This window comes from Simochromis diagramma, unplaced genomic scaffold (genome assembly GCF_900408965.1).
Source record: "Simochromis diagramma unplaced genomic scaffold, fSimDia1.1 OVJJ01000316.1, whole genome shotgun sequence".
Lineage (NCBI taxonomy): Eukaryota > Metazoa > Chordata > Actinopteri > Cichliformes > Cichlidae > Simochromis > Simochromis diagramma.
This window is the reverse complement of record NW_024387221.1, coordinates 90,550-110,208: the sequence shown is the minus strand read 5'-3', so window position 1 is coordinate 110,208 and position 19,659 is coordinate 90,550. Positions and strand designations below refer to the sequence as shown.

The following is a 19,659-nucleotide window of genomic DNA, read 5'->3' as shown; positions in this document are numbered from 1 at the left end:
GGGGGCTGTGTGTCCCTCCATGAATAAGCCTCCCACATTCAGCAGCATCCTGGAGGAGTTGAGCTACCTAAGCAGCCTCTGCAGGGTCCAGTCCTCACCTCATGCTACCAGCATGGAGACCAGCCAATGCAAAACTAGTGAAAAACAGTCAGAAGAGAAGAGGAAGGAAACATGCGAGTGTCCTCCACCCGTGAAAGCATTCCTGCTCTGGGGGCTGTGTCCTTGTTGTTAGTTTCATTAACACCAAAGCAGCTGAACCTGATTAACACCTCCTCTGATACTGAACCAATCAGATCAGTATCCCAAAGTTCACTGACTTGATGTCAAACTCAGATTAAAAAGTGCTCCTTTCATTTTTTCAGCAGTGTGTAAACACCAGCATCCAAACAGCAGGGGGCGCTGCTGCACAGGGTTGCACTCCATGCTTATAAAGAAGTAACTGCTAAGTGCTGATCCCAGAACTCCATCTCTCACGATTCCAGGTGTCGCTCTGCAGCTCCTGCTGTGGAGAACAGGCCGAGCATTTGGAGTGAGAGTCCCCCAAAGTTCATCAACAAACCGAGCCGAGTGTTTGCCGAGCCGGGACAGAGCGCCAAGTTCTCCGCCAAAACCACAGGACGCCCACAGCCCAGGGTCACGTGGCACAAGGTACGAGGAGCTTCAGATCAGAGCTGCAGAGGAACAGCTGAGAAGCTGTGGGATCTCAGTCTCACTCGCAGCGGCGGCTGGAGGACAGATTCTTTGTCCGCTTTTACTGATTAACTCAGTATTTACTGTTTGTCTCTCAGGGGGAGGCGGAGCTTCAGTCTGGTGGGCGGGTCAGCATGTACGAGCGCTCAGGCCTTCACTTCCTGGAGATAAAGGATGTGATTGTCCAGGATGCAGGAAGTTACAAGTGTTTGATCAGCAACGGTTCCGGAACAGCGACTGCCTGCGCCGAGCTTACCGTCCAAGGTGAGGCAGCCAATCAGAGTCGTTCAGCTGCTGCACGCGCTCATTTGTCATTATTTAAAACTGCAAACCAAACGCTGCAGTTCCTCTGCTGTCCAGCAGAGGCAGCAGTGAGTCAGCCCCACGTTAAAACATGTTTACAGCCTGATGTTGAGCAGCTGGTGGCGGTGAGGCGCTCTGAGCGTGTGACTGTGTGGATGCTGATGATGTGGACGTTCTCTCTCTCACGTGTCCTCCCCTCTCTTCTCCAGGTGCTCCTGACGACTCGTCCAGGTGAGTGCTGTCATGTCTGGATGTGTTAACAGTAAGAATCCCTCAGAGCTGTTTCCTGTCTGAAGCTCTGGTGGACGGACAGCAGCGTCCCTCTCAGAGCTTCGTCAGCTCCTGGAAAACGTGGCTCCTCTTTCCTTTGCTGCTGCTAAAGTTTTCCAGCTGAGTTTGAGATCTTTTGGCTTCACGAGCTGGAAACTTGTCCTGGAAAACTGCTTGAGTGTTCACAGCAGCAGGTTAGAGGCAGCTGAAGGAAGCAGAGGAGATTCCTCATCAATCTGAACTCCTGTGGGGACGCTAACCGGCAGGTTTCACCTTTCAGAACCTGCTGCAAATAATCCGTCTGAGGTTTCTTACTGTCTGACCGAAAAGAGACGTCATAAAAATAAATCCACCAGTAAATCAAATATTTCCAGACTGCAGAGAATTAAAAACATGCTGTCACACGGGGACAGTCACCGCGGTAATGAGGACGGCATGTTCAGAATCATCCACTCTGGTTCCTCCTGCAGGACCGGCCGGCCCACTGACGACCCCAGACCAGAACCAGGAGCCAGAAGGAGGGCAGAGCTGCTCCCAGCTCCCAGCCCGAGGAGCAAGAGCCCAGACAGGCCGCCTCCTGGAGGAGCGAACCACCTGCACAGCTCCCTCTGCTGGCTGAGAGGAGAACTGCACCTGATCAGGTTATTTTACTACTACTAATAATAATGTTTCTGAAACTCATGCCATCTAAGGCAGAATAAATGAAAGAGAATGACATGAAGTGAAAGAGCTCCTGCTCCCCTGCAGGTCCGGTCCATCGACGCTCCTGATCCAGATCAGACCTGCTCGGTCCAGCAGTCAGGACCCGGCTCAGATAGCAGGTCAGAACTTGGATCAATTCACTTTTATTTAAATGTGAAGTCACATCCACTTTCAGGTGTGTTCAGGATCACCTGTGTGCTTCAGGCCGGTGAGGACGTCCAAGGCGGGTTCCAACCTGCGGTTCGAGGCCGTCCCCCTGGACCAGGAGGCCACAGAGGGAGCTCAGGTCACGTTCACCTGCCAAGGTGAGAAACGCCTCAGACTGTGAAGCTGGAATCACTGACACGAGGCAGCTCTGAGCAGATGGTTAATGATGATTTAAATAAAGGTTTCATTTCAGGTCTCAGCTCCTCCACAGCTTTACTGTGACTTTAAGATCCTGTGAGTATGAGCCGCCTCTCCTCTTCCTCACAGTGTCCTCCTCTGCTGCCGGGGCCGTGGTCACCTGGCTGAAGGACGGGGGGCCCGTGAGGACGGGATCAGGTCTGCGGCAGAGACGAGACGGCACCCGTCTCACTCTCACCGTGGAGAGGGTGAGACGGGTGGACCGGGGCACGTACAGGTGTCAGCTGACGAACGCTGACGGGCTGACGGTGGACTCTGCAGCGTGGACGCTCCTCGTGCACAGTGAGTTCCTCCTCACATAGACTAAAGGACCTGAAATGAAACCTTTATTTAAACCATCTCCTCAGAGCTGCTTCATGATGGATGGGGGGGGTGGATGAATGGATGGGGGGTGGCCATCTACTGTTCGGAAGGTTAGTGGTTCGATCCCTGGCTCCTTCCTTGGGCAAGATACTAACCCCAAATTGCTCTCAGATGCATCCATCAGAGAATGAATGCATGAATGTTAGTAAGGAAGCACAACAATCTTAGAAGACATGCGTGTATGGGTGAGTGTGACTGGGTGAATGTGGCGTGTTGTATAGACCGCTTTGAGTACTGTGGGAGAGCAGAAAGGTGCTGTGTAAGAGTCGGTCCATGACCCTGTGTGGATGCATAGATGTTGTAACGCAGGGCAGAGGAACAGCTTCACTCTGAGGCTCAGAGTGTGATGACCGAGTCCTCCAGCAGAGGGCAGCACTGACTCTCACAGAAACACAATCATGGTCCAACAGGAAACTGAGGACATACTCCATCCTGACCTTTGACCTGACCTTCTGATCAGAGAGAAAAACAAACACACACAGGACAGAAATGTTTGTGTGGGGAGAATCTGAGACGTTTGGAGTGAAGCAGGAAGAAGACGAGTGCACTCTGAACTCACAGGAAGTGTTTCATCAGCTCACCTGAAACATGTGGACACCGTGAACGTTGACACCTGCTCACCTTCATGACAGGAACAGGCTGCAGTGAGCAAACACCAGTTTATGGTCCATCATAACTGTAGCAATGACATAAAGTCTGAAAATAGAGTCTGGGTTTCAAATCTGTCTTTACTTTAAAACAGAAGAGTCGTCGTCACAGAGCACCCACACCCGCAGCATTCACACCACAGTGTAGTGGGCTCCTCCATCCTTACTGGAATCCTGCAAACACACAGCACCTCCACAGAGGTCAGAGGTCATCTTCAAGAGGGATGAAACCACCTGCAGAGCTGCTGCTGGGGAAAGCGTTCAGCTGTTAAACCCACGAGCGGCTTTAGTGTTATTATCTCTGCAGACCTGCAAACACCTCCACCTCCTCCATCCACTCATACAGATCACCTACAGTCACCGTGACTCCTTCATCAGCATGAAGCAGATTAACTGATTACCAGAGTGTGTGTGTGTGTGGTGAGGTTACTCACACCGTCTCGTTACCTGCTCTGTTCCAGTCGTTTCGATTGGTCAGAATCATGAAGCTGATGTAACCACGTGGATCAGCTGGAGTCACAGCTCAGGTTTTTCAGCGCCGTGTCGTTGAACCGCTGAGCAGAGGCAGCAGAGAGCCGAGAGCCATATAAAGACAAAACACGCAGCAGCAGCACACACACACACACACCACAGAGTAAGACTGAAGCCGACCCAAGAAGGGCATGCAGAGGGAGTCCACAGCTTCATCACGCGGTGGGGACTCCTCTCAGCTCTGCAGCTGATCCCAGGTCTGCCTCGGCTGGACAGCAGCTACAGAGTGATGCTGACTCAGAAACTCTTGGTCTGGTTTGCTGCTCTTTAGTTTGCGGCCCAGGTTTGTAAGAACATGGTTTCATAAATAAGTGCTGAGTAAACACTGCAGTGAAATATGAAACACTTTGGTAAATGGCGTGCTTCTGTCACTCTCCCATCCCGACTGTCACTTCCTCCTCTTCCTGTCGTCTGTTTTTCCTGATCTTCTGCTCTCTCGCGTTCACACTCGGCCCTCTTTAAACTGCTCTGTGGACATGAAGATGGATGAAATGAAAGGTCGGCCGCTATCAGCAGATTTAAAATGATTAAAAACAGATTACCACCTGTGAGGAAGTGACTCGTGTGTGCTGATGTTTGCAGCCTGAGCCTCTCAGCTCAGGAGCCTCAGTTCATCTCATTCAATGCTCACACAAGTTTGTTCATGATGAGACTTTTTGTTTCATTCATCATATCGTTTCCTTTTCTTTATACATTTTGTTCCACGTGACGGTAACTGATTTATTTCACTGATATTATTGCAAATAACGGGAACGTGGAGCAAATCTTATAAAACTCCTGCCTCTGATAAATGTTGCAGACCAGAAGGAGATCTGCTGAGCTTAGTCACAGTTTTCAGTGTCTTACCTTGTTCAGTCACCATGGTAACTGATACTGAACATCTCACCTGGTCCGGAGCAGGCGAGGCTCACAGTTTCCAGCACAGTGTGTCTTTAAAGTGGTCACCAGTGATTCCACTGTAGAAACATGAACAGTCAGAGCTCTGTTGAGCCAACCATCCCTTTAACGTTAACCAGTAATGACTTCATGAACTTCTTCACAAATAAAATTTTTATCATTAGAGAAAAAGTGACCAATAATCATCCCACAGATGTAATATTATCTACAGCTACTCTTAGTACCATTGATGTTAAGTTAGACTCTTTGTCACGATCTGGTTACAGGGACTCAAACGCAGAGCGGTTAGGTGTCTCCAAGGTGTAGTTTATTTACAGTGCCAGTGCAATAATGTACAGTGAAGGAATCCAAACTCCAGGGAATCACAAGGTAGCTCTCTCACACTCGCTCACGTCTTCTTTGCTCACACTCACACACGTTCACACGGCAGGGAGGTCGCAGGTCCGGGGGGGGGGGGAAGATCTGAGGCAGAAGAGAGGGAAGTCACCAACAAATCACAAATTATGAAGCACAAGTCCACAGGCGCTGTGAGAACACTAACGTCAATAGTACAATCATCCAGCGACGAGAGGATCTGTGTTCCAGCCTCAAATAGTGCTCCCGGTGATGACAGGTGATTGTTGTCAGGTGTGTGTGGGCCAAGGGCGGGAGCCCACAGTGAGCTCCGCCCAGGCAGAGAGGGAGAGAACAGAAACAGCAAATGTAGCCTTGTGGGGCCGACCGGGCAGGCACGGAGACCATGACACTCTTTTTCTCCAACTGATCTTTCTGAGTTAACTTCAATAATTACTTCCTCCAAACCATCACCGTGTCTTTTAGACCCCATTCCTACAAAACTGCTCAAAGAAGTCCTGCCATTAATTAATTTTTCGATCTTAAATATGATCAACCTATCTCTAATGATCGGCTATGTACCACAGGCCTTCAAGCTGGCTGTAGTTAAACCTTTACTCAAAAAGCATCTCTAGACCCAGCAGTCTTAGCTAATTATAGGCCAATCTCCAACCTTCCTTTATATCAAACATCCTTGAAAGAGTAGTTGTCAAACAGCTAACAGATCATCTGCAGAGGAATGGCTTATTTGAAGAGTTTCAGTCAGGTTTCAGAGCTCATCACAGCACAGAAACAGCTTTAGTGAAGGTTACAAATGAAAGCTTAGAAATATGGTATCTAAGCAGATTCTTACTCTGGATGGCATTACCTTGGCCTCCAGTAACGCTGTGAGGAACCTTGGAGTCATTTTTGACCAGGACATGTCCTTCAACGCACATATTAAACAAATATATAAGACTGCTTTCTTCCATTTGTGCAACATCTCTAAAGTTAGAAATATCCTGTCTCAGAGTGATGCTGAAAAACTAGTTCATGCATTTATTACTTCCAGGCTGGACGACTGTAATTCATTATTATCAGGAAGTCTAACTTTCTGATTTCAGACTGTTTAGCTGATCAGATGTGATGAAATAATAGAAACCAGAACGCTGCTGGTATCACAGCTCCTGTGGATGAATGTAGCTCACAGACCTCAGTCTGGGTCCTGCAGATGCAGCTCTGTGAATGTGAAAATTATTTGTGGTAATGTTTATTTTTCATCACTCACAATATTTTATATCTTCCTCCCACCTGGACTACTCACGTAAATTTTATCATTAATCTAAGACCCGCGTGATAAAATATAACCACCGCTGTCGTAACACCAGCTCTGTGACGTTACTGAGCTCAAAGCAGAAATCAAAGAAGCTGCTGCAGGAAGAGTTACTGCCCTGATGGTTTCTGGACTTTATTTTGAATGTAATTTGCTGAATAGTGCAGAATTTCATTTTATTAGAGGGATGAGTGAGAGCAGCATCAGTCAGCCAATCACTGATCAGCGTGTTGGAGAGGAACCTTCATCGCAGCTTTATAAGGACAATCAGGCATGCAGCAGGAAATCCCCCACTCAGTACACACACACACACACACACACACACACACACACACACACAGTGAAATACCAGCGGGTTCCCACAGACAGCAGATTTCCATGTGAGGACAATAAAGTCTCATCTGCAGTCTGAGAAGAATCTGTCTCGGCTGCTGAAGTCGTTTCACTCAGTGAGTTTGTATCTGCAGGTCACATGACTCCTCACAGTGTAGGAGGAAGTGCTCATATCCTTTCAAAATAAAGAACTGCCAAACTACAGCGTGCATCGATCCATCAGAGTTTGAATTCCTGCGCTGGAAACAGCAGTTTTATGGTTTTCTGTTTAACGTGAAGGTCACAGCGTCATGGTTCATAACCTCAGCTGAAGGAGAGCAATATTCACAAACTTTCATTTTCTTTGTAAAAGTAGAGAATTCTGAAACTCCCAAACTAGACAGGCTGGGTCTGCTGCAGCTGTTGTGCAGAACTTTACCAAATTACTTTACCAGCAATGGATGGATGGATGGGTGAAGTGATGGATGGAGAAATGGATAGTGATGAAGGATGGATGGATGATGGATGGATGGACGAGGGATGAAGGAATAATAATAATAATGATTGCATTTATATAGCGCTTTTTGAGAACCTCAAAGCGCTTTACAATTCCACTATATTCACTCTCACATTCACACACTGGTGGAGGCAGCTACAGGTGTAGCCACAGCTGCCCTGGGGCAGACTGACAGAAGCCAGGCTGCCATAACGCACCATCGGCCCCTCTGACCATCACCAGTAGGCGGTAGGTGAAGTGTCTTGCCCAAGGACACAACGACGAGACTGTCCAAGCCGGGGCTCGAACCAGCAACCTTCTGGTTACAATGGAATGGATGCATGGATAGATGGATGGATGGATGATGGAGAAATGGATGCATGATAGAGTGATGAAAGATTAATGGAGGGATTGATGAAGGAATGGATGGATAAATGCATGGATGGATGGTTGGATGGTTGGATGGAATGATAGATGGAGTGATGATGGATGGATGGGTGGAGGGCTGATGGATGGGTAGATGGATTTTTTGTCACTGGTGTAAGAAGGAAAGATGAAACCAAAGCCGGCGTTTCAGATATTCAGATTTCTGTTTCTTCACCTCCTCTGCCCCCGCTCGTCTCATCAACCCTGGAAACACCCCAGCATGGAAATGATTATACTAACTGTTGTTACAGTGTGTGTGTGTGTGTGTGTGTGTGTGTTCATCAGTTAATGTGACGCACACACAGCCGGTGAGCAGTGTGTGTCCTCTCTGGTATTTCTGATATGTACACAGAACAAAACACGCACACACACATTTGTTCCTCCTCACATGAGCGCACACACATACACAGGCATGTTTAATGGACTTTAGTGTGTGTGTGTGTGTGTGTGTGTGTGTGTGTGTGTGTGTGTCTGAGAGAGAAAAGGAAACCCTCGCTCCTTATAAGGAAGAGGACGAGTGAGGCTCAGGCTGGTGCTCTGTGCTCTCTCTCTGCCTCGGGCTAACACACTGAGCTCTGGGTTTGGATTATGATAGTTTAATGTGATTGGCTGTTACACTGTAAATAAAACAGGAAGTCAAACGTGCATTATTTCCCTTTGACATTTGAAGTATCAGCAGACTGGAGTACTCTCGTGTACTGGAGTAAATGTACTTGATTACATTAGTAACTGCTCCTTTTTCTTCTTTAGTGTTTCCGTCCTGCAGGCAGACAGAGAGGCGGGAGGTCAGAGGTCACAGAGGTCAGAGCTGCGTGTGAAGCTCCTCGCTTCATTGGTCGCCTGAGCGATCTGAAGGTGATGGACGGCAGCAGAGTCGCCATGACGGTGGAGCTGAGCGGTAAGTGTGTGTGTGTGTGTGTGTGTGTGTGCGAGCTGTGGTATTTCCTGTCTGATCTCTGGGGAGATGGAGGAGATGCGATGAGGGCAGATTTACTTCTTCGTTTCCTCTGAGTGTTGTTGTTGCTCTGATATGACAGCACGCATTGTTTCTGAATTATGAGTTCATTATGAGTCCCCACATTATTAACCCCGCAGTGTGTGTGTGTGCGTGTGTGTGTGTGTGTTACATAATGATTTTCCACACTGGGTTTTCTTCTCCATATAAGCTGTGTGAGGATCAGAGGTGCTGTTGCTTCTCTCACGAGCTTCATTTCCACACAAAACTGAAATTTATGGAGCCACACACACGCACACACACACACACACACACACACCACGCACACACACACACACACACACCACACACACACTCCTCGTGCCTATGGTACGACAACTTTTCTCCGTGCCCCTGGTACACTGTGCAGAAACACCTTGCCACACACACACACGCACAGCACACACGCACACCTCTGACCTCTGACCTCTGGATGTTTTTCTTACCCAATCATTACACTGAACTCCCCTGAAGGTCATACTGACGTATTAATAAATAATTGTACTTACTAAATGTGAAAAGTATTTAAACTAATTTTACATCCACAGCTAGAGTTAAAGCAGCTTTACTGAAGCATCCATGAAATGAATCAAATAACAGTGAATTTAGCTTTAAATCACTGACTGTATCTGAATAATGGCGGCTGTGACGGTACTTGACATAATGAGTCCTGCAGCCAGACGTATCTGGATGAGGTGATGGAGTGCAGACACAGATACCTGCTGATCAGTGCTCAACGTCCAATCACAATCCTTGAATTTCACTGTGCATAAAAACTGAAGCTCCGCCTTCTTGGATGGTCTGTTAGTAGTGACCTCACAGCAGCCATGTTATTGGTCAGATGATGTCATTAATAATGCTCCAACTGCACAAACACAGCCCAGAGGTCCAGTTCAGGTGAAACTAGCAAACAGTTAGCAGCTACAGCCACCTGTGTCACCATCCACCTGTCAGTCAAAGAGGCCACGCCCCTAATAACAAATAAACAGGTGAGTTATAAAGACCACCTACCCCTGTACAGGGGTTATGAAGGTGGATAATTATCCATGAAGACCAATCAGTTCGTGTATGAGGCTAACGTCTATGAGGACTGACTCACTGCTGCCTCTGCTGGATTTCAGAGGAACTGCGCTTCCAGTTTGCCTTTTTTTTAAAGTACTTTTGATTCAACAACACTAAAATGTAAATTAAATAAACAAAATATTGCCACTCCTTTAATTCTCAAAAATACTGCATATAATAATTATAATATTAAGTAAAAGGATCTTTGGTGCGTACTGGTCTTCACTGATGTGTCCTGATGTTTGAATGAAGCTGTGTGTGGTCCTCAGGTCACCCTCCCCAGAGCTGGTGTGGCTCCACGATGGGCAGGAGGTGACCGAGTCAGAGGACTTCCAGCTCCTCAGAGAGGGAACCCGCTGCACTCTGCTGATCCACGAGGTTTTCCCCGAGGACACCGGGACCTACAGCTGCCAGGCCTGGAACCAGTATGGAGAGGACCAGACCCAGGCCCGGCTCACGGTGGAGGGTATGCTGCAGTTGCACTGAGACCTGAGTGACACCAATGTGGGGATTTTTGCAATGTTCACAAACACAACAATTACAAACCCACAGCCTTTCTGATCCTGATACCAAATCCACCTTGGCCCAAAAATGTGGTTTCTGTCTTGTACCCTTTATTTGTGTTCTCTTCTTAGTTTATTTTTGTGAAGCTTTTGGTTTCTGTTTTGCATTTCTATTTTCCTCCCGTTATTCTTGGTGTTTGATTATGTAGGTCTCAGGTTTTGGTTTCCATACTCTATTCTGTGTCCAGTCAGTGTCTGTGTCTGCCCTGTTCCCACGTCTCTGTTGCAGTGCCTGCTTATGAGTCTGTGTCTATACGTTCAGTCTGTGTTTCCTGTTTTACTTTGAAAGTCCGTGTCTCATGTTAAAGCGTCAGGTTTTGCATCCTTTGTCTCGTCAGCCCTGATTGCCCCCTCTGTGTTTCTCTGTGTTTCTCTGTGTCCGTGTCGCGATCTACCCTCATCTTGCTGTGTGTTCAGGTTATTGATATTTTCAGTTTAGTATTTGTACTCTCAGTTTTGCTAGGTCTCTGTTTTCCATATAGCAATAAATCTGAGTTTACTTACTGCCTCAGAGTGTCTGCACTTTGGGTCCATATCACCGCTCCTGCCTGCACACAGCCTCTACATGACAAAAAAAGCCAAAGAAAACTCAGTCATGTCAGCCGGGTCTGTCGGGTGTTCAGTGCGATTGTTGCTTTGTTCATGCATTACATGCTTCTTTATTGTCAGAGTCTGAATGGTAAAGCTTATAGTTTCATTGCAGAGGTTGAATGGTCTGTGTGGATCCTGAGTTTGTGTGGATGCGATGTTTATACATCCAAACTCCCCGGGATGATCTGATTAGTGTCCATGAGGATTGCGAGGGAGAAGACATCAACCCTCCAGCTGTAACTGAGGATGTCTGTGCTGCAGCTCAACCACTGACCGATCAACTTTGGTGTCATTGTGTGTCAGACACTATCTACAGTGTATATGTTGGGTTTCCTATGTGAGGCTCAACCACACGACCTCCATATAAACCCCGATTTATTATTGTGGTTTTCTGCAGAGCCTCAGGACGGCGTCCAGCCCTGGTTCATCACCAAGCCCAAGAGAGGTGAGCGCTGCTGTTGGTCAGCATGTTCTTCTGTCCTGTGCCATCGCCGGAGATCCGTTTCCCAGTACACCTGGACCAGAACCGACCCGAGCCGATCTCTGACCTCCGGAGGCGACTATGAACTTCTGCAGAAAGAGGACGTCCGTCTCCCTGCTCATAAGGTTTACAGTTAAACGCAAACCACACCTCTGCAGCTAACCACACCTGATACAGCTAACTCTGTTTTCTTCTTCAGACGGGTGAAGAAGGAACATGGCGAGAGTACCTGATCAGCCTGAGGTAACAGATCGACAGCCGCCGATACTGTAAACACTCACATGTCATAAAAAGACACAGATTCTGCAGACATGCTGAAATAATCCCAGATGATCGTCAGTACAAGAGCTGCAGTGAGGATTACACTCACAGAGGAACCACCAGCCTCCCCCTCCATAATCTATTCATCCATACCTCATCATCCACCCCAGCACATACAGCAGTCTGCATCATATTCAAAGCATGACTATGTAACATCGAGAATAGAAAGAGAAATCTCCTTCTTCTCATGAAAATCATATGTGATGTGCTGGGTGCCAGTGAACATGAAGAAACTGTGAGAGACGGTAAAGCTTGCACTTACCCGAAACACAACCAACATCAAGGAATTTAAAGGTGCCTAATGCCGCACAGAACGAGGTCCTCTGGGTGTTCTTAAGTGACAGTAATACTGAGAACAGTGCTTAACCAATCAACACTTGGTCATGTTGGTAAAGTTTCCTGAACATTCTGGTTCAGGTGTATTGGGGACCTTGGATGTTTGATCTGGACCATCCAAGGTCCTGAAATTTCAGAGCTCCAGATCTCTGAAAAGTTCAGGATCTTTTGATATTTCACGAACTCCAAAGTTCAGATATTTTGGACCAAGTTCCTTGTCCTTTCTGAAGTACTACACCTTTGGAGGTAAAGAGAACATCCCCAGAACTTAGTTCAGACCTAATTTTATCCAAATGGTCCCGAACCGTAGAAAGTTCCTACGATGGAAATGCAGCTTTAAACCTCAGAGTCATTGAGCCATGAGTGACAACATTGTGAGCCTGAAGATTTACTGTCAATCAAACATTATTATTGAAATACACACTTCATAATAATGGATAATTTCCAACTTACTAAAACAGGAAACTGTTGGATCTCAAGTAAAAACAAATTCTGAATGTCCCGAAAGTCATTTACAAACCAAGTCAGTATTTGGATGGTTTCAAACATCACACTGTGAGCAGTAACAGCTTTGACAGTGCAAAAGAAGGAAAACCTGTCCTCAGCTGGAACAGCTAACATGACATAATCGTTCTAAACAACATCAAACCTGATTCCATTTGTCACGAGAAGGTGTCCTGTGTTTTCTTCAGATCGTGGGGCGAGTGTAGGGTTGCTGTCTGTGAAGTCTTAGCCGTTCAAAGGTTGATGCAGAGCAAATCAAGTGCAGAGGTCATTCTATATAAAAACGACTTTTACAATCAACAGATGACCTGAAGACGTCTCTGATGGCACAGAGGCCGTTTTTTCCACAGATGTGAATACAGGAGAGCTTCGGACTGAAAAAGACAACAGTTGATCTATAAAAGTAAATATCAGGTTTCCACATCATAATGTGACTTCTTCAGAGACTGAAGTGATGATTGAGCATCAAGACATAATGTGATTAGTGCTAACAAAGACAACAAAGACAACAACTTCCAGGGTAATTTCAGTCAAATGTTTCTGAACATTGTTGATCAGGACCAGTGGAGCCTACCTGGTGTCTTTTCCTCTCTTAAAGGGAAAATGTTATGTGCCATTAATGAGAGATAAAAGGATCAGTTTCTCATATGAAGTCTGACGTTGCAAATAGCACAGTGCAGCAGTGCCTGAATGAAAACACCGCTGTGATGAATCAGTGGCGTGGAAGTGGGAGATGGTCTTAGTGCCTGTGAGAAGATGAGAGTGTGCTGCATGTAGAAGATAAACTTTGTGTTTCAGGAACAGCGTGGGCGAGTGCAGCGCTGTGGCCACGCTGTCGGTCACCGAAAGACGAGAAAAGGACAGGAGAGGACGGGACGGCAGCAGGTGAGACCTCACTCACCTGGACACCTGCAGCTGGCTGAACAGGGCGGAGTCAGATTTCTGTGCCGTATGAGCGTGATTGGTTGAACCTGACGAGTTTTTAAAACGTCTCGTTCCCTAAACAGACCTCTGCATCATCAGCATAGAGTCTGACTCTGTCAGCCCCCCCCCCACTATTCCCAGCTCTCTGTTCCTGTTTCCACCCCCTCCTCACACCCACCCACCATTCCCTCCATCCTTCTGTTATTTATCCAGAAAATTCCCTAAAGCTTCTCTAATCCGTCCATATCACCCCGACCAATCAGAGCCAGTATTTCCTCTGTGTGTTTACTCTGCTGCGAGTGTTTGCTGGAAGAAACCCCGTTTGCTCTAGTTTGATGAAACTGTGAAAAAGAGTCAGCAGCTTCAGAGGAGGAGGAGGAGGAGGAGGAGGAGGAGGAGTGTGTCCTCAGTCTGCTTTTTCTTTGTTTACATCTGTGTGTGTGTGTGTGTGTTCCCTCTGCTCATGCCCATATTCGGGCAGTTGAGTCACTTGTGATGTAACATGAACAATTTGAGTCGAGGTCCCCCCCCCCCCCACCTCCACCCCACCAGCTAAGACCTGGGGGGCGGAGCTTGTCCTCTTGCTCTCTCTCTGTCCCTCTATCTGTCTCTGTGCTTGTTCATCCAGCCTGGCAGCAGCAGCAGGAGGAGCAGGAGGAGGAGCAGCTGGTGGGAGCGTGGTGCTGAGAGGAGGTGGCAAAGGAGGAGGAGGCGTGAGCAGAGAAGCAGCAGCAGTGGTGTCAGTCGGCAGTGGCAGGAGGCCAACGAGGAGCAGAAGGAGAACCGGCAGCTCCCGCACCTGCACAGAGAAGAGAAGAAGAAGAAAGAGGAGGACCAGACCACTGCTCCCAGAGGCCTCCTCAAACGCTGTGTGGAAACCAGGGAGCGGGGTGAAGAGGAGCTGCGGCAGAGGGAGGCGCAGCAGCTGGACTTCCGCTCGCTGCTTGGACGCCGAGCCGTTCAAGGCAAAAACATCCAAGAGGGAGACGAGCAGAGGGAGGCCGGCCCCGCCACCGCCACCGCCACCACCGAGCATAACCAGCGCCACCACATGGATTTTAAGGCCAACCTCAAGGGTGTCAAACCCAAGAGCGAGGAGAAGGTGAACTCCCATCGCAGGTCGACTTCCGCAGCGTGCTGGGGAAGAAGGGCGCCGCAAGCAGCAACAGCAGCAAGGCCGCAGAGACGCCCACGAAGAACGCCGGCGACTTCCGCTCTGTCCTCGCCAACAAGAAGAACCCGACGGGCCCGAGAAGAACGGGGAGAAGGCGGAGGTGAACAACTGCATGGATGGAGGGATTAATGAGAAGAAGAGCACCGGAGGAGGAGGAGGTGCGGCGCCGGAGTTTGTAGAGAAGCTGAGCGACATGACGGTGCTGGACGGTCAGCGGCTCCGGCTGCAGTGCCGCCTCGCCCACCGCTTCTGATGTCACTGTCACCTGGACGCTGGACGGGAAGGTCATCAAGGCGTCCAAATTCATCATCCTCGCAAACGAAGGTCAGAGGTCACACACACAGCACAACAGGAAGTGAAAGGTTTTCTGACATGATTTGGTTAAAAAGGAGGGAGGAGGGCTTTGTTTACATTTCACAGCAACCCCGAAGGCTCTCTTTGAATTCAAAAAAACTTTATTTAGCAGTACTGTTTGTTTGCGATCATCAATGGAAGTGATCAGAATCGATTAGAGCCACTGAATTATTCAGGCTGAGAAAACAGAAAAACCCCTCAGATTAAAGACGACAGAATGAGCAGCGCGACAGGGAGGCGGAGATCAGGAGGTGAAGCTGTGGAGCAGCGTTGGTGGAGTCGGTGGAGGAGCTGAAGCAGCTGCTGATGGAGGTCTGAGGATTGAGACTCTAATAATAGAACGCAGATGTGAAACAATAGAAGCAGGATGTGATGTGTGACCGTCACTGGAATTTCATATGGAAGCAGATCACTACACACACACACACACACACACACGTATTACTGTACTTGTGAGGTCCGGCAGGGATTCATTCATCAGTTGAAGGGACACTCTGTCTGTCTTAAACTGTCTTCATGATGTTAGTTACGTCTCCCCGAAGCTAATCTTTAAAACTTGTTCAGTAACTTTGAACATGCTGAGCAGAACTGTCGTTCATGGATTTGATTGTGAAGACAAAAATGTAAAAAACAAAGTTTACTTTAAATTCAGTCTGGACTTTTTTGTGTTTAGCAGTGATGGTGATAGTTTTACTTACTTTAGACACAACTTTGCTAAAATTGAGTTAGCGTGATTGTTCTAGCAATAACATTAAGAAGGCAGTGACAGTTAGCCGCACTGCAGGAATGTAACATCAGCTGATCAAGTAAAAACGAGAAGATGGACACAGCCGGTGCTCAGCTACTTTAAACCTGTATTCTTTCTAATCTCCAGTAGGGGGAAACTCCTCTGGCAGTTGTGTAAAAGTCGGAGTGTGTGAGCCTGCTGCCCGCCTCATGTTTACTTTGCAAATGAGGACCTTATTATCCGGTCGTTAAGTGATGACGTGACGAATCCTACTTCCGGGCCTAAAGTAGTCTGCGTTTAATATGGCTTTTGTGTTGTTAACATGTTTAATGTTTTGTATTTCCTTCTATTTAATCTCAAAAAGCTCCTAAAACAGTCAGTGATCCCTGTTGACCTCCCTCGGCTTTTATTACCGCTAATCATTTATTTAAGCTCAGTTTTTAAAACCTTAGGATGTAACTACAGCCCAGCCCATGCAGCAGTATATGAATGACTAACCTCGTATTGTGGATGGATTATCTCAGTTGTTCTCCTGGCTGAAGTTTGGTCCTTTTACAGCATCCTGCCATGCGATTACATTTGTTCCTGACCACCAAGAACACTCACGTTAACTTTTATCGAGTGGAAAAAAAGTTAGCTTGTTTATATTATGCTAACATAGCTGTGTCGCTAGCGGTCACGTAGCACATCATTATATACCAGCTAGCCCAACTTCAGTAACCCTACAAACGTCACTGCTGTTTAGTTTTCTGTCTTCATTTATGCTGGAAGTGATAGCAGAGCTGTACGTTTTAATTTGTTTCCAAAACCCCGCAGTCAGGACATGCTATATTGTATTTAGATAGAAGCTAGCGAGCTAACTCCCTGCTAACTTCTAACTCCGTTAAATGTCATAAATTCCGTTTTCATGGATGCCTGGATGTTAAACTCAATTGTTACACCTGGTAGAGCAGAACGCTGATCATTTTATTAAACATGAAAGACTTTAGACAGTTTTTCAACTCTCAGTAATGCCATAGTGATCGTTTGATATATGGACCTGCAGCGGAGTTTAGGTCCAGACACGGCTAGTGACGTCAGACTGAACAACCGGATAGCGACAAAGAAACAGGAAGCAGGAGATGATTGAGTCATTAGCCAATGAGCATGCAGCATGTCGTGTAGATCCACGCCGTGCTTGGATTTTGTCGGGCTCGCCGCTCTGCTGAAGTCACCCTCACTGCTTCTCCTCCTCCTGATGGTCGAGGGACACTTTGAGTTCACTTTCACTTTCAGCAGCTGGACCAGCTGTCACAATCTTTTCTTCTCTGTGCCGTTATCAGCGGCTCCAGCAGGAAACTTTCATTAACAGGAAGCTTTCAGCATGGATGGTGAAATAAATACAGCAGCCGTCAGAATCAGACTGATGGCTCACATTTATAAAAATAGGCAGACTCACCCTTTAAGAAAGAGCCTGAAGGTCCTCACAAGCATAGAAACACACACTGTGATGTCCTGTAAAGACCTGTGTGTGTGTGTGTGTGTGTGTGTGTGTGTGTGTGTGTGTGTGTGTGTAATAATAATCCCTCAGTGTGTTATTTCAGTCTGGAGGACAGCCCCTGGTTGTGTGTGTTTATCCTGCAGAGTGAGGAGTCTGTGTGTCACATGTTAAAGGTCAGAGGTCACATACATGTGTCGGTGCAGATTTAAAGGCAGCAGCATGTTTATGATGAACTCAGATCTTCACTTTCTGCTCTTGTGGTTTTGTAGGCGTCGTTATAAAACGACGTGATCGTTGGCTGAAGGGTCGTCATGACGATAAAACGTCAGATCAAAGCGATCCTTTTACAGAAAGTGTTCAGAGTGTTGATTCAACGAGTCGCAGCAGCTTCCTGCCTTCTCTTCACGCTTTGTTGGATTTGGTTGCAGATCCCCTCAGCTCCAGCAGGGTGGAGGGACGACAGATGTTTTCTCCACAGATGTTTAAGACGTTGCCTCGGTCAGGTCCGAGCCTGTCAGCTGTAAGGACCTCTCTGACTTTAGTTGTCATCCTCCTCTTTTATGAAATTTGCAGATGAGATTATGAGATCGTAGAAACAAGCAGTGGAAATGAGTTTTCTCCAGATGGTGTTTGGCCATTACTGATGTGGTGAGGAGGGAATCAGAGTGGAGCAGCCGGCTGAGGCAGTTCATCCAATTTGGACGCCTCCTCTGCGGGGTGTTCGTGTCCTAGTGGGAGGAAGCCCTGCGGCAGACGCAGGGCACTCTGGAGAGATTGCATCTCTTGGCTGACCTGGGAACGCCTCGCTGTTCCCCCGGGTGAGCTGGAGGAGGTGGCTCACAGAGGGAGGTCCGGGCTTCTCTGGCTAGGCTGCTCCCCTGAACCAGAAAAGGACAAGAAGATGGATGGATGGTAACTCAGCGCCACGATAGCATCACGAAGCACAAATAAAAAGGGTTAGGGTGAGGTTGAGTGTTGGTCGTGTGCAGGTCGTATGAAGGTCACCTCAGATCCGTGAATTTCTGTGATAGCTGTGCTTTGTCACCAGGGGGCAGTGTTAGAGACTCGTGTTGTTGTTGGTGAAAACTGTCCATCACCCGCCGACCTCTACGAGGGTTTCTTTGACTTCACGCTTCAGTTTTGTCCCGTCCTGTGAACTTCAGGTTCCCTAAACTCTCGGCTGGCCGATCGAGTTTTAAACATCTCGGTTCTGATTGGAACAAACAGGACGGAGGCGACCAAAACAACAATCTTTTAAAAGATTTTTTTAAAACCATCTTTCAGGTCACAGAGTCTGATTAACAGGGAAAGCTTTTATTTTCACTGATCAAAGTGAGAGGCAGAGGAGTGTGATGCTTGTCCTTCTGTCTGAAGCAAAGAAATGTCCTAACACGTGTTGAAGGAAGAAGAAAGCCTTTCTGAAGGATGCCGCACCGGCAGCGGAGGATGGCCTTTAGTCTCACATGGCGTCTAAAAGGGTGGAGAACGTGACGCTCTGATAGCTCGTTCATAGTAAATGAAATGTGTAAGGAGTCATACCTTCATTTTTATTGATTAACTTTGTGGAATGTAAGAAATGAGACTTGACCTGGTGCTGATCTGACTGTGTCCTGTGTGGGTTGCGTTATATTGTGCTGTGTTGTGTGTTGCAGGCGGCCTCTGCTCCCTGACCATAGACAAAGCCCTGCCAGAGGATGAAGGCCAGTATAAATGCAGAGCCGAGAACTCGGCAGGCAAAGCCGAGTGTTCCTGCACGGTTCTGGTAGACGGTGAGAACAAAGCTTTGTTCCTGTCTCAGATCTTTCCTTCAGTGCCGCATGTTCTTCTTCTTCTGCTGTTTTTGTTCTTCTGGTCTTTCCTCTACAGTTATTCTTCCTCCTGCATCCTGATGTAGACGCAGGTTTAAAGCATTCAAACTGTGAGAGAAACTTTAAAGTGTACTTTTGTTGTCTGAATGAAGATCTGAAATGTATCTGATATGTTTGTCGTAATCTGTCCTAAACCAAAGAGCTTGTTTACTTCCTGCCGTGTCCACGAACATTTGTTGACTCCGTCATCAGCACTGACTCTCAGACACCAACCGATGAGTCAAGCCTCCTGAACACACGACTCTGTTCAGCAGTGCAGCTCTGCTTCTTTGGAAAGATCACACAAACATCAGCATTCATGGGTCATGTTAGCCCCGCCCACTCTCTTTGATGGTCGCTGCAGTGGTTTGGACTGGAAGAGTGATGCAGCAGAAGCTGCAGCGCTGGTCAGCTGGGTTTCCTGTCATTAGAACCAACGAACACAAACACAGTTTGACTTTATCAAAGATCGGCTCCTGTTTGCAGACGGGTTAGCGCTGGTCGTCAGGACATCAGCTGTTTGTAAAGGGTTTAGTCAGCTGGTTTTAAACACGAACACCACAGACTCGGTGTGCTGTGTCCAGAACAGCACGGACGCCGTGGTCCAGCCTGCA

General features: G+C 47.5%; 1 long non-coding RNA gene and 1 pseudogene across 1 annotated transcript; both read left to right on the top strand.

Annotated features, from left to right (window-relative positions):
- Positions 1-453: 453 nt before the first annotated feature.
- The window catches only part of LOC120746549, a 28,374-nt pseudogene continuing 9,168 nt past the window's right edge, over positions 454-19,659 (top strand).
- Positions 11,600-14,161, top strand: LOC120746554. Its single transcript, XR_005698878.1, has 3 exons — positions 11,600-11,621; positions 13,338-13,424; positions 14,092-14,161. It is a non-coding gene; the product is annotated as an uncharacterized LOC120746554 (long non-coding RNA).